The sequence below is a fragment of the Bubalus bubalis genome, chromosome 3 (genome assembly GCF_019923935.1).
Source record: "Bubalus bubalis isolate 160015118507 breed Murrah chromosome 3, NDDB_SH_1, whole genome shotgun sequence".
NCBI lineage: Eukaryota > Metazoa > Chordata > Mammalia > Artiodactyla > Bovidae > Bubalus > Bubalus bubalis.
Window position 1 is genome coordinate 32066925 of NC_059159.1, and position 11718 is coordinate 32078642.

General features: G+C 44.3%; 1 long non-coding RNA gene across 5 annotated transcripts; it reads left to right on the forward strand.

The window, feature by feature from the left end:
* Positions 1–4500: 4500 nt before the first annotated feature.
* On the forward strand, positions 4501–10955 carry LOC112583719. Of its 5 annotated transcripts, none has more exons than XR_006549564.2 (6): positions 4501–4626; positions 6032–6176; positions 6607–6742; positions 7115–7191; positions 7484–7610; positions 9043–10955. It is a non-coding gene; the product is annotated as an uncharacterized LOC112583719 (long non-coding RNA). The 5 variants fall into 5 exon arrangements; XR_006549561.2 differs by having other exon boundaries at positions 10543–10955; XR_006549565.2 differs by having other exon boundaries at positions 6674–6742; positions 10543–10955.
* Positions 10956–11718: the final 763 nt, after the last annotated feature.

Sequence of the window (11718 nt, forward strand, 5' to 3'; positions counted from 1 at the left end):
TAATTCTCGGACTCTGTAAACTGTTTGAAAGGGGAGAAGATCTGAAGCTTCCTAGTTAGTAAAGCTATCTTAACCCTGGTTCTAAAACTTGACAACCACAGCATGAGAGAAGAAAAACACAAACTCTGTTCCCATTGCACAGAGAGAAAACATTAGGAATGTGAGTCTGATATGACATCAAAAAATAATATTCGAGGCCAAATTGCATTTTCTTCTAAAGAATGAGGTTAAAGGTTGTGTTTAAATGAGGTTCTTCTAAAGGTTGTGTTAAAGCTACTATTAAAATATATTACATAAACAGGCCAGGGGGCAGAAATCTTCTAAGTAACATAAGAAAAAAATGTATTAGATAGAATCAAATACCAATAGTAGCAAATCAAAAAAATTTTTGATTTAAGAAAAAAGGATATGTTTGAACCCAGTGGCGATTACATGCGATGGTGAAGCACCTGAGGAGTTTTCATTGGAATCAGGTACATCTACCATCACCACAATTACACACTATTTTTTGGAAGTTCTACCCAGAGCAATAAAACCAATGACTGAAAAGACAGTGAGCTTTAGTGGCAACAGGACCAACTTGTCATTTCCAGGTGATGAAGGATTTTTCTCCTTGGAAAATCAAGAGAATCTACTAAAAATCTACTTGGACTAAAAAGTTACATAGAACGTTGGGTGAAGCAAAATAAATAAGCACAAAGTGAAAGTCACTGAGTCATGTCCAACTCTTTGCGACCCCATGGACTATATAGTCCCTGGCATTCTCCAGGCCAGAATACTGGAGTGGGTAGCCTTTCCCTTCTCCAGGGGATCTTCCCAACCCAGGGATCAAACCCAGGTCTCTCGCATACCAGGTGGATTCTTTACCAGCTGAGCCACAAGGGAAGCCCAAACTAAGCCTCCATGACCCTTTTAAAATTCCAAAAAGTCAATCTCTTTTTTAAGAGATTTATTCAAAGGAATAAAAAATACACAGAATAGCTAGGAATGAATTGTAAAAGAAACATTAAGGGTCTATGTAAAAAAAAAAAAATACATTTACAATGTAGTAAAGAAAGGAAGAAAAGTAAAATAAATTTTATTCCTAGAAGGAAAGATATTATTTTATAAATGTAATTCTTCCCTCCAATATTAGGTAACTTTAAGGCTTTTCTAATAGATTTCAGAATGACATTACTTTATAACTTGGAAATGTGATTCTGAAGATTATCCAGAAACATAAAAGAAAAATACAGGCAATTTTACTTAAAAGAGGAGCAATGCAGAGACATGGTGAAACTGTTTACAAGATTACACTCATCAGAAAAACGTGGTAATATCATAGGATAAAGAGCACCACAGGAGAGAACAGAAAGCCACAAAAAAGCATATGATGGAAGAAAATTTTCAAGAAACTGGAGAAATGATGCATTAATTAGTAAATGTTCCTGGAAAACTTGGTTATTACATACTCAAAGAATATTTAAAGACATGAACAATGCCTACAATAAAATATTTTGAAAAAAGCTAGATAAAAAATTATATATGAAGTATGAGTTTTATTTTCTAAATATGGACACATGTCCTTATATGTGTATATACTTATCATAAATACTGTAAGCATAGAATTAAATATTAATTATGGTTATCTCTAGGTTGTGAGGCTATGAATGAATTCAATCGCTATTTTTCTGTAGTGTTTTATTTCAGTTTTCCAATACACAACAATGATTTTTATAATCTGGGGAAGGGAGTCACACTGTCACTTAATCACTAATCCTCTATCATGAACGTCCCCCACACCTCTGCTCTGATAATGTTCAGATTCCACGTTGCTGCCATGTCTGATTCCAACCCAGGACTCCTCCCTGAGAAGAGCCAGGAGCAGACCCTTCAGGGAGCTGCATAGTCTTTGTAATCTTGTTTTTAGCCACCTTTCCCATCAGCTGCTCTGCTCAAAAGGCCACCCAAACATCATTTAATCATTATACCCAATTCAACACACAGTTCACCTACCACTGCTCATAGCCTGGGCGTTAGGGACTCTGGGTTACAATTCCAAAGGACATAGCTCCTGTCTCCAGGAGTGACACACACATAGGAAAAGACCTGCCCAAAGTTCTATTTGATGTCACATCAACGCTGACAAAGGTCACCGCATTATCTACCTCCCAACCGATAACCTCAACTTCTGGAGTGCGAGGGTGGCCAAATTTAGCAAACATTGCGTGGGGCACCCTTAAACGATTATTCAAATTTATTCGAAATTCAAGTTTAACAGGGCCTCCTGTATTTTATCTGGCAACTTGCTCCATTCTCATATCTAATCAGCAGAGTCTAAATTCGAACCTAATCTCTGGCTTTTAGTCTAATTGCCCTCAGAAATGCTGCATTTGGGGGTCTCGTTTGGTTTTGCAATTGTGTGTGTGTCTGAACATTTCAATGGGCTTGGCGCAGCTGAACTCTTGTTTTGCTTCTGCAGTGGCGTCAGGCGTCACCTCTGGTTAATGGCCCTCCGTGAATCAGCTGAGTAACCTCAGGGGCCCTCAGAGCACTCAGATGAGAACGCAGGTCAGGGGAAGCTCTGTGCTGGCCTGGGCCCTTAGGCGGGCAGCACGCCTTCCTTTGTCTCCTGGAGAGCTCTTCACCCCTCACCGCCGGGCTGTGATTCCCACAGAGAGCCATGCTTTACCTGCAAAGACACCCTGTGGTTCGCATTCAACTCTGTGGGGTCCAGTCTGACAAGATGCTCAATGCTGCCAAGAGCAGCAGCCCCCATCTGCTGCCTGCACCCCCTGCCTAAAGTCAAGGAGTGGAATGAATAAAGAAACACTTCCTATGGCATCCATGTGGCTGCAAATGGCATTATTTCATCCCCCCACCTTTTTAAAAAAGCCGAGTAGTATTCCATTGGGCTTCCCTGGTGGCTAGGTGGTAAAGAATCCGCCTGCAATGCAGGAGACCTCGGGTTCAATCCCTGGGTGGGGAAGATCTCCTCGAGAAGGAAATGGAAACCCACCGCAGTATTCTTGTCTGGAGAATTCCATGGACAGAGGAGCCTGACAGGCTACAGTCCATGGGGTCGCAAAAGAGTCTAACAGTGACTAAACAAAAAGTATTCCATGGCATATGCGTACCACATGTTTTTTAAAAAATGGAGTATAAAGCAGTGCTTTACACTGCTGTGTCGGTTTCTGCTGTACAGCAAGGTGCATCAGCCACACGTACACATGTATCCCCTCTCGTTTGGATTTGCTTCCTGTTTAATCATACTAAGTGAAGTTAGAAAGAGAAAGACAGACACCTTTTGATATCACTCATATGTAGGATCTAAACTGCGACACAAATGAACTTGTCTACAAAACAGAAACAGCCTCACAGAGAACAGACTCATGGCCGCCAAGGAAGCAGGGGGAAGGGAGAGGGCTGGACTGGGAGTCTGGGGCTAGCAGGTGCAGACTATTACACATAGGATGGATAAACAGCAAGTCCTAGTGTACAGCAAAAGGAACTCTATTCAATATCCTATGATAAAACATAATAGAAAAGAATATTTTTTTAAAAAAAGAATGTATTAAAAAAATTAAGAAATGCCTCCTGTTGAGCAGGAATCTTGTTCCCGTGCTGGGCTTTGCCTCCCAGCATTCTCATTTGTCCTCTGAGAGGCGGACCCTTATCCCAGTGACCTAAGATGAACTGCTTCAGGATGGCGGGGCCTGAAGAGGCAGCTGGGGGGTCACTGTCTGGGAAGCCCCCACTTGAGTGGTGGACTCGATTCTGAGAAATGGCATTTCAGGTGTCTGTTGAATCTACAGCGCTGGTGGATCCCGTTCCAGGCAGCAGGATACAAACGGGAATCCACACAGCTCCCGGCCCCACCCAGCCCGTGGCCAGCAGGAACGTCATCATAAACCCCGAGATTTAACTGGTCCTGGGAGTGTGGCTTGCATACTGGCAGAAATCACCCACTCCCTTCCTAACGCTCAGGAAGCATGAGATCCCTTATGTATCAGGTGACCTCAATATTCAGAGAGGTCCAGAGGGCATGGAGGAAAAGCCACACCTCTTAAATTGTGCTGACTTTGTGCCCAGAGCAGGGACACACAGGGCACCGAGGTGGCAGGGGCTGTTTCATCATCCTTGTCCATTTCTCATCATCCGTCTCATGAACTGGAACCTGCCAGAGAGGGGCCAGCCCTCCCCTCTCTGTTGTTCTCTATAATGTCTGGTGTAGGGCGCAGGTAGTATAGGACAGATACAGGTATCTCTGAGCCTAGCAGGTGGGAGTCCAGAGGTGTTGTTTGCGCTTTTTCAAGTCCTTTGCCAGGGACAGCCTTGGCATCAGTTTGCTGGCTGCCTGGCTGGCATGCCGAGATTCTTGGCTGGGAAAGTAGCATTTCAGGGTCAACCAAGAGGACAGAGTGTAGAGATGGTGGCCTGTTGCCAACCTGGCATGCAGGTTGAGTGCCTGGTCACCTGGAGCGATGCTCAGCCACCTGCCCATCAGTTTCTCTGTCCCCACCCCCTTCTTCCGGCAGTGGAGGGGTGCTTAAGCGTCTGTTACACCTCAGTAGACAGGGGGTGGGCGGGCCTCAGACTCTGCTCTGTCTCAAACCTGTTATCACTTCAGCATTCAAGTTCTATCAGGTAGGCACTGAGCCTGAGACGTGTGTGCTGTTACCAGGACATGGGCGCCGGGGGACAAAGCAAGTGTGAGAGGCAGTGACGCTTCTGGTCAGCGTGGCCCCTCTCTCTGTCTCTGTCTGTCTGTCTGAAGTCAGGGCTGGTGAGCGGCAAGCTGAAGGGGTATCCAGGCTGGGGAGGGTGGTGGGCAGGGTCTCGCTAGAATTTTATAAGCTGAGCTTTGAGAGAGATTCGAAAAACAGCCGAATAAAACCCCTGAACCTGTGGCAAGCCTTGTGTTCATTAAAAGAGGGTTGATTCTGCTCCTACAAAAACAAACAACTCCTCCGGGCTCGGGCTCTTTCGTGTTATTGTTAAATGCCAGGATACTGTGACTTTTTGAGAAAAGAATTATTTTAAGGCCAGCCCCAGGAGGTGTGGCTGACTTCAGCTGCAAACATAAATTTAAAATGACAGAGTCCTTAGATTTATGGTTTGGCTTTTTGCAGTTCTTTAAGATGCTGCATTTAATAAAAGTAATGGGGTCAGATTGGAGTTGTATGTACCTCGAAGCTGAGTTCAACTCCTCTGACTTGATCTTACACTGAACAAACGGTAACACCCCTCTGTTGTGTGGCTCGAGAAAAAGTTCACTATTTGAGGTTGACAACTCTTATCTTTCTCTATCTCACTCATTCTACGATTTAATGAGCATCTTCCTGTGTTGAAATCAGCCTTGCTGTCAGTCAGTCCTAGAGAAGCTCGTGAAGGGAGACAGATTCAAACAACTATGAGAAATGAGGTATTAAAAATGCAAGGCTGGAACCACGATTGGGGAACAATGGCCATTCTGGTCACTTAGTGGTCCAAACAGTATTTTTACTCTCTTCTTTACAATTATCAAGAAGAAGGATTATTTTATAAGTGACTACTGCCTCCCACTCAGCTAGCATATCTCTGGATAGCTGGTAACAAATTATAGATAAGGGCTCCGTGAAAGTCTCTGTTGGTAAAGTCTAAGCAAATTGTCTTCTGATGATGATGGTGGTGATGAGGATGCTGCTGCTGCCGATACAGTGTATTGAAAGCTCAGCATGTACCAGGGATTTGTTCCAAGTGATTTATGACAATCAAACCATGAGAGAGAGAGAGAGAGAGAGAGAGAGAGTGTGTGTGTGTGTGTGTGTGTGTATGCACTTGGCTGCGTCCAACTCTTTGCGACCCCATGGACGGGCGCCCACCAGGCTCCTCTGTCCATGGGATTTCCCAGACAAGAATACTGGAGTGAGTAGCCATTTCCTGCTCCATGGGATCTTCCCAACCCAAGGACTGAACCTGCATCTCCTTCATTGGCAGGTGGATTCTTTACCAGCAGCACCACTTGGGGTAACATAAACCATGAGTAACTATTATTATTTCCATTTTGCAGTTAAAGCAACTAATCAGAGGTCACGTAACTAGCCCAAGGTCACATAACTGGGAAGTGACAGATTTGCTGTTTCATTCAAGACTATTTGACTCCAGAGGATTCACTGTTGCCTACTACACTGTAAAAGAAGAGGAGAATAAAAGAGGTAAATCATTTTCTCAGAGTTTCAAAGGTGGAATGTGGCAGATTTCTACATGATAAAGTCTAAAGGTCATTGGGATTAAAAAGTCTCATTGAAGAGAACATGAGTAAACACTACTTGTTTTCAATTAGTATCAAGTAGTGTAGAAAGGAAGAATTAAGGTTTCTTGTCCTGGAAAAGGTGCTTACTTGTATCTAGGAACTTGTATTTTTATCTCTCGCTCTTAATCTTCTAAAATGGAATGCCATGGTAACAGGAGTATTATGTTTTGCTGTTCAAATAAACTGCAAAGTTCTATTTTTGACAGAAAAAACAATTATTGAGAGCAAAATCAGGCTTATCTCTCTTTCTCACTGAAATACTCTTAGGGGATGTTCAGCCTTTGGCACCCAAAGCTGTTGACTGTTGTGGTTAAGACTTGTTCTCGTTTTAGTCGGAACTCTGGCTCCAGTCATGGTGGTGCGACCTTGGCTAAGCTACTGAACCTGCTTGTGTTTCAGTTTCAAAGGCTGTGAAATATGGAAAAGAATAACGAGACCTGCTGCGCAGGTTGTTAGAAGACCTAATAGGTAAGGGGCTTAGAATGGGGCTTGGCAAGAAGGAAGGAGAGATGTTAAGTATCATTAACTTTCACTATTATTTACCACCTGGCGATAAATAATCTGACTTGAAGATACTTTCCGTCAGGGAAAAGCAATCACAATATTAAAAATCATACTCTGAAAACCCATACTTCTTAATGTGATGGTAAATACGCCACGGGTCATAATTGTTGCCTAGGAACTTATGCCTGAGTGCTACACGGGAGACAGATTTAGGAACAGGGAGAAATGAGGATGAGTATAGATTTGGAGAGAAAGCAGACATGGTCTGCAAGGTGAAGACAGAAATTTTTCTGCCTGAAAACCACAACCTCCCAGTTCTGTTGCTTTTCTTCTGAGGTGGAGAACAGCTAATCGTGCAGATTCCTGGGCACAGATGGCCCACCCTCACTGGGAACCAGCAGTTCAGGACCTCCGTGAGTTAGTTTTCTTTGTCCTCGTCCACATATTGCCCTATATTTTCCCTTTGTGAACCCCCTCTTTTCTCTGCTGTCTAGAGAGACCGAGCCACTAGGTTTGGGGGACAAGTACTTACTCTCTGTAACAGACTGGCTAGGTGTTCACCTTTTCTCATTCCTTCTAGGCACACAGCGAGGTGACTCGTTTATAATTCTGGCTTGCCCTGCGGCTGGGTTCTTGAAGGTGGGTCCAAGCGACCTACACTCTTCTCAAACTAGAAATTGCTCAATGATCTTTCTTTTCCTCTAGGACTTCCAGCAGGACTCCCCATCATATGAGTGCACTGTAGATAGCCTAAGTGGCTCATACTCTGCAAGACATCTTTACAGTCTCCAAAAGATACACTTGAGAAAAGCAAGAAATCTTAATGCTAAAGGTCAGTTAGCATTCTGTTATTTAAGACAGTCTTTTAAAAAAAAAAAAAACATTGCACAGAGCTCCATGGAAGTAAGTAACTTAAGGGCTAGTAGGGGAGTTTGGTGGGAAGAAAGATACACATCAAACTGAGAACCAAAACAGTTCTGCTTTCATCTGTTTAAATAATGAGGGGAAGGATTCAGATAATTGCTTGAAAATTCTTAAAATCTTTTTTTTTTATTTTTTTACCTCGCCAATAGGCCTCTAGCATTCTAGTTCCCTGACCAGGGATTGAATCCATGCTCCCTGCATTTGAAGCTAAAAGTCTTAACTACCAGACCACCAGGGAAGTCCCTAGATAACTGTTTTTAAAAGTTTTTTTTTTTTTCTTTTAAGAATTTGAGCCATTGCTTAAAAGAAAGAAAATCTTTCACAGGGGAGGGACCTACTGTGTGTCAGCTACTTTATATCCATTATTTTCAGTAACTATTACCACACACTTACCAGTAACAAGGGCTTCCCTGGTGGCTCAGCAGTAAAGAATCGGCCTGCCGACACAAGAGACACAGGTTCGATCCCTAGGTGATCCCCTGGAGAAGGAAATGTCAACCCACTGCAGTATTCCTGCCTGGGAAATCCCACGGACAGAGGAGCCTGGTGGGCTCCAGTCCACAGGGTCACAAAGAGTCAGACGCCACTGAGCGACTAAACAACAGCAACCAGTAATAACCACCTAGTTCATAGATGAAGAAACTGAGGTGTAGAGATTAAACATTTTGAAGGTCAGAACACGTTATCAGCTAGAGCCAGAATCAGAATCCCTGGTTTATGTATCCTTGAATCCAAAACTTAAGGATGAGTCTATTGATTCTTTCTTGTATGTATAATAAGCTTGTTTGTTTAAATGAATCACCTTGTGATGATGGTAACAATGATGAAAATGGTACCGTAAAAATAACTACTCTTTACTGACTTTCTGGTATTGTAACAGCATCATTTCCCCAATTTCCCTGCATATAAGAGTTTCTGTGCTTGGCAAATACACCGATTCTCAAGTTCCAACCCATGTCTGCACTATCAAAATTCTCAGGCGGGGGAATCTGGGAAGTTTGGGAACCACTGTGCTAGGCTGGCTACATGCTATGTGCTCTCCATCCATTATCATATTTGATCCTGTAACAATTGCATGAGGGTTATTGTTTAGCCCATCAAACAGATGAGAAACCTAAGGCAGAGAGAAGTTAAGTGCATCGCTCCCGCTGGTAGCTGTGAAAGTGAGTGAAAGTCGCTCGGTCGTGTCTGATTCTTTGCAACCCCATGGACTGTAGGCTGCCAGGCTCAGGCTCTGGCTATGAAATTCTCCAGGCAAGAATACTGGAGTGGGTAGTCATTCCCACTCTGCAGAGGATCTTCTCAACCCAGGGATCAAACCTGGGTCTCCTGCATTGCAGGCTGGTTCCTTACCATCTGAGCTACCAGGGAAGCTGAAGCTGTAAGCGAGGGCCATGATGGGTGTATTCTAGGTCTGAGGTTACACCCCAATAGAAGGGGTTAACTGGCTTCCAGGGGAACCAACAGGAGATTCCCTACTGCTTGGAGTCCTGTGCAGGACAGAGAACATTCCAGCTTGGCCCTCTGCCCCATCCTTCCCGGTTCCCGAAGGATCCATTCCTAAGCTTCTCCTTCTCCAGCATCTCAAGTTTCACACTTTCCACTGGCTTCTTCCTCTTGAGTCATAAGACCAAGATTTAAAGAGCTTGCCCTTTAGGAGGAGAGAAGTGACTTGTAAATACAAGATTGTCTTAAGTGCCACTGAAGGTGAGCAAATGGGCTTGGCAGCACCAGCGCTAAAGAATCGGCTGCCAGTGAAGGAGATGTAAGAGATGCAGATTCAATCCCTTGGTCAGGAAGATCTCCTGGAGTAGGAAATGGAAACCCACTCCAGTATTCTTGCCCGGAGAATCCCATGGACAGAGGAGCCTGGAGGGCTACAGTGCACTGGGTCTCAAAGAGCCGGACATGACTGAAGCAACATAGCACGCACGCATAAAGGTGAGCAAAGACAAAAGGGACCATGAGACTCTGGAAGAGAGACATAAGTCTTGCTTTGGAATATTCGAGATGGTGTGGTATGGACCCATTCCCACGGGTCAGTTCTAGGATATGGGTATAGGTTTTCCACTGGCAGTGGTGGGCTGAGGTCACCAAGAAAATATTCTGCCCTCTTCTTTACTTTGCAAGTTGGGTCTCTGGAACTTAGACCGAGGAAGGGAAATAAATCTGAACCCTAGAGATGGGCTAGTTGTCTCTGTCATCTGTTTCAAAATAGGACAGAATTACAACCAGCTGGTCGTGACTTTCCATCCTGACCTCTGCAGGAGGGAGTGCGAATCCACTAGAAAATCCACTGCTTGTTCAGGGCACCAGCCTGCATCTCCCTCTTGGGGTGACATGGTCGCTGTGGGGCTTTCTGCTTTTATTTTTAATTTTGTTAGTAACCGCAAGCCTCACTGTTCCGGTATTTTGAATACAACGTTTTGTAAGTTGAAAATAGAAGGAGAGGACAGAATGTGCAACATTTTCTAGTTCATTGTTCCATGTCCATAAAAAAAAAAAAAAAAAAACAACTCCAAAAAGGAAAATTCTATGCTCTCCAAGGTGGCAGCTTTAATGGCACTGTTCTCTCTGTAATTTACAGTGAAGGGTAAAAAATGAAGCTCCTTTAGGCCTCTTATATTGACACACACCAGGGCAGCCTTGCCCATCCTCACCACTGCTGACATTCCAACAGTTCACAGCTCTTAGATACGATGGACCACCACCGTGTGCTGGCCGCCACCTGCTGTGGGCCGAGTGGTTCGCCACATCCCCACACTTCAAAAAAGACACGTTGAGCTGCTAACCCCCAGTAGCTGGGGACATGATTTTACTCAGAAATAGGGTCTTTGCAGATTTCATCAAGTCCAGAAGAGGCTGTCCAGAGTGGGCCCTGATCTAATAGGAAGATGGCCTTTTGATACCACAGAGACACAGGGAAAAGCCACGTGGAGATGAAGGCAGAGACTGGAGCCAAGCACCTACAAGTGGAGGACACCAAGAACAGCTGAGGTCACTGGGGGCTAGGAGACAGGCCTGGAGCAGACTCTCCCCTAGGGCCCCCAGAGGGAATCAATGCTGCTGATGCTCTGATTTTGGACTCCTGGCCTCCAGAACTCTGAGAATAATTTTCTTTTATTTTAAGTCACTCAGTTTGTGGTCCTTTGTAACAGCCACTCTCCAGGACATAATACGCCATCTCAACTGAGAACTGTCCACAAAAGAATTTTGTGTAATGTTACATATAAAATTTAACAAAAACACTGAACCTGACAACTGTTCTAAGTATGAAAATGATGATCATGTGAGAGTGTGGGACCTTATAGAGTGGTTGCTAGGCGACCTGGATGGAGAAAAATAAGGTTTATCAGAGAGAAGTTTGTTGCATCTTCAGAAGGAACCTCAGAGATAGATGGTCGAATCCACGAGAGGGGGAACTGTGTCCTGCAGGGCAGAATCAGCCCAAGGTCCATCACAGAATGGTTTGTATATTTTTAAATCACTCTTAATGTGGGTCCATCTCTCTTTCCCTTCCATCCATCAGAGGCCTCCTGATGGATGGGAAACCATCAGATGGAAGGACTTTTGGTCCCCAAAAGACTTTGTGGTGTATGCCCCCTGACCCCCAACTCACGTTTTACTGGGACATGGCAGTGCTAAGTCACTTTCAGTTGTGTCCGAGTCTTTGTGACCCCATGGACTGACTGTAGCCCACCAGGCTCCTCTGTCCATGGGATTCTCCAGGCAAGTATACTGGAGTGGGTTGCCGTTTTCTACTCCAGGGGATCTTCCCAACCCAGAGATCCAAGCTGTGTCTCTTACAACTCCTGCCTTGGCAGGCGGGTTCTTCAGTGCTAGTGCCCCTGAGAAATACCTCCTAACTGTGTTCAGCCACTGAGATGTTCTGTGTCGTGACTGTTGCCCAATCCCAACAAGTACTCTTATTCTCTGTGTGAGTCTGACCCTACTTCTACTCTAACCCTAATAAAAGCATTAACTTTTATTCTTTTATTAGCTCTAATAAAAGAAAA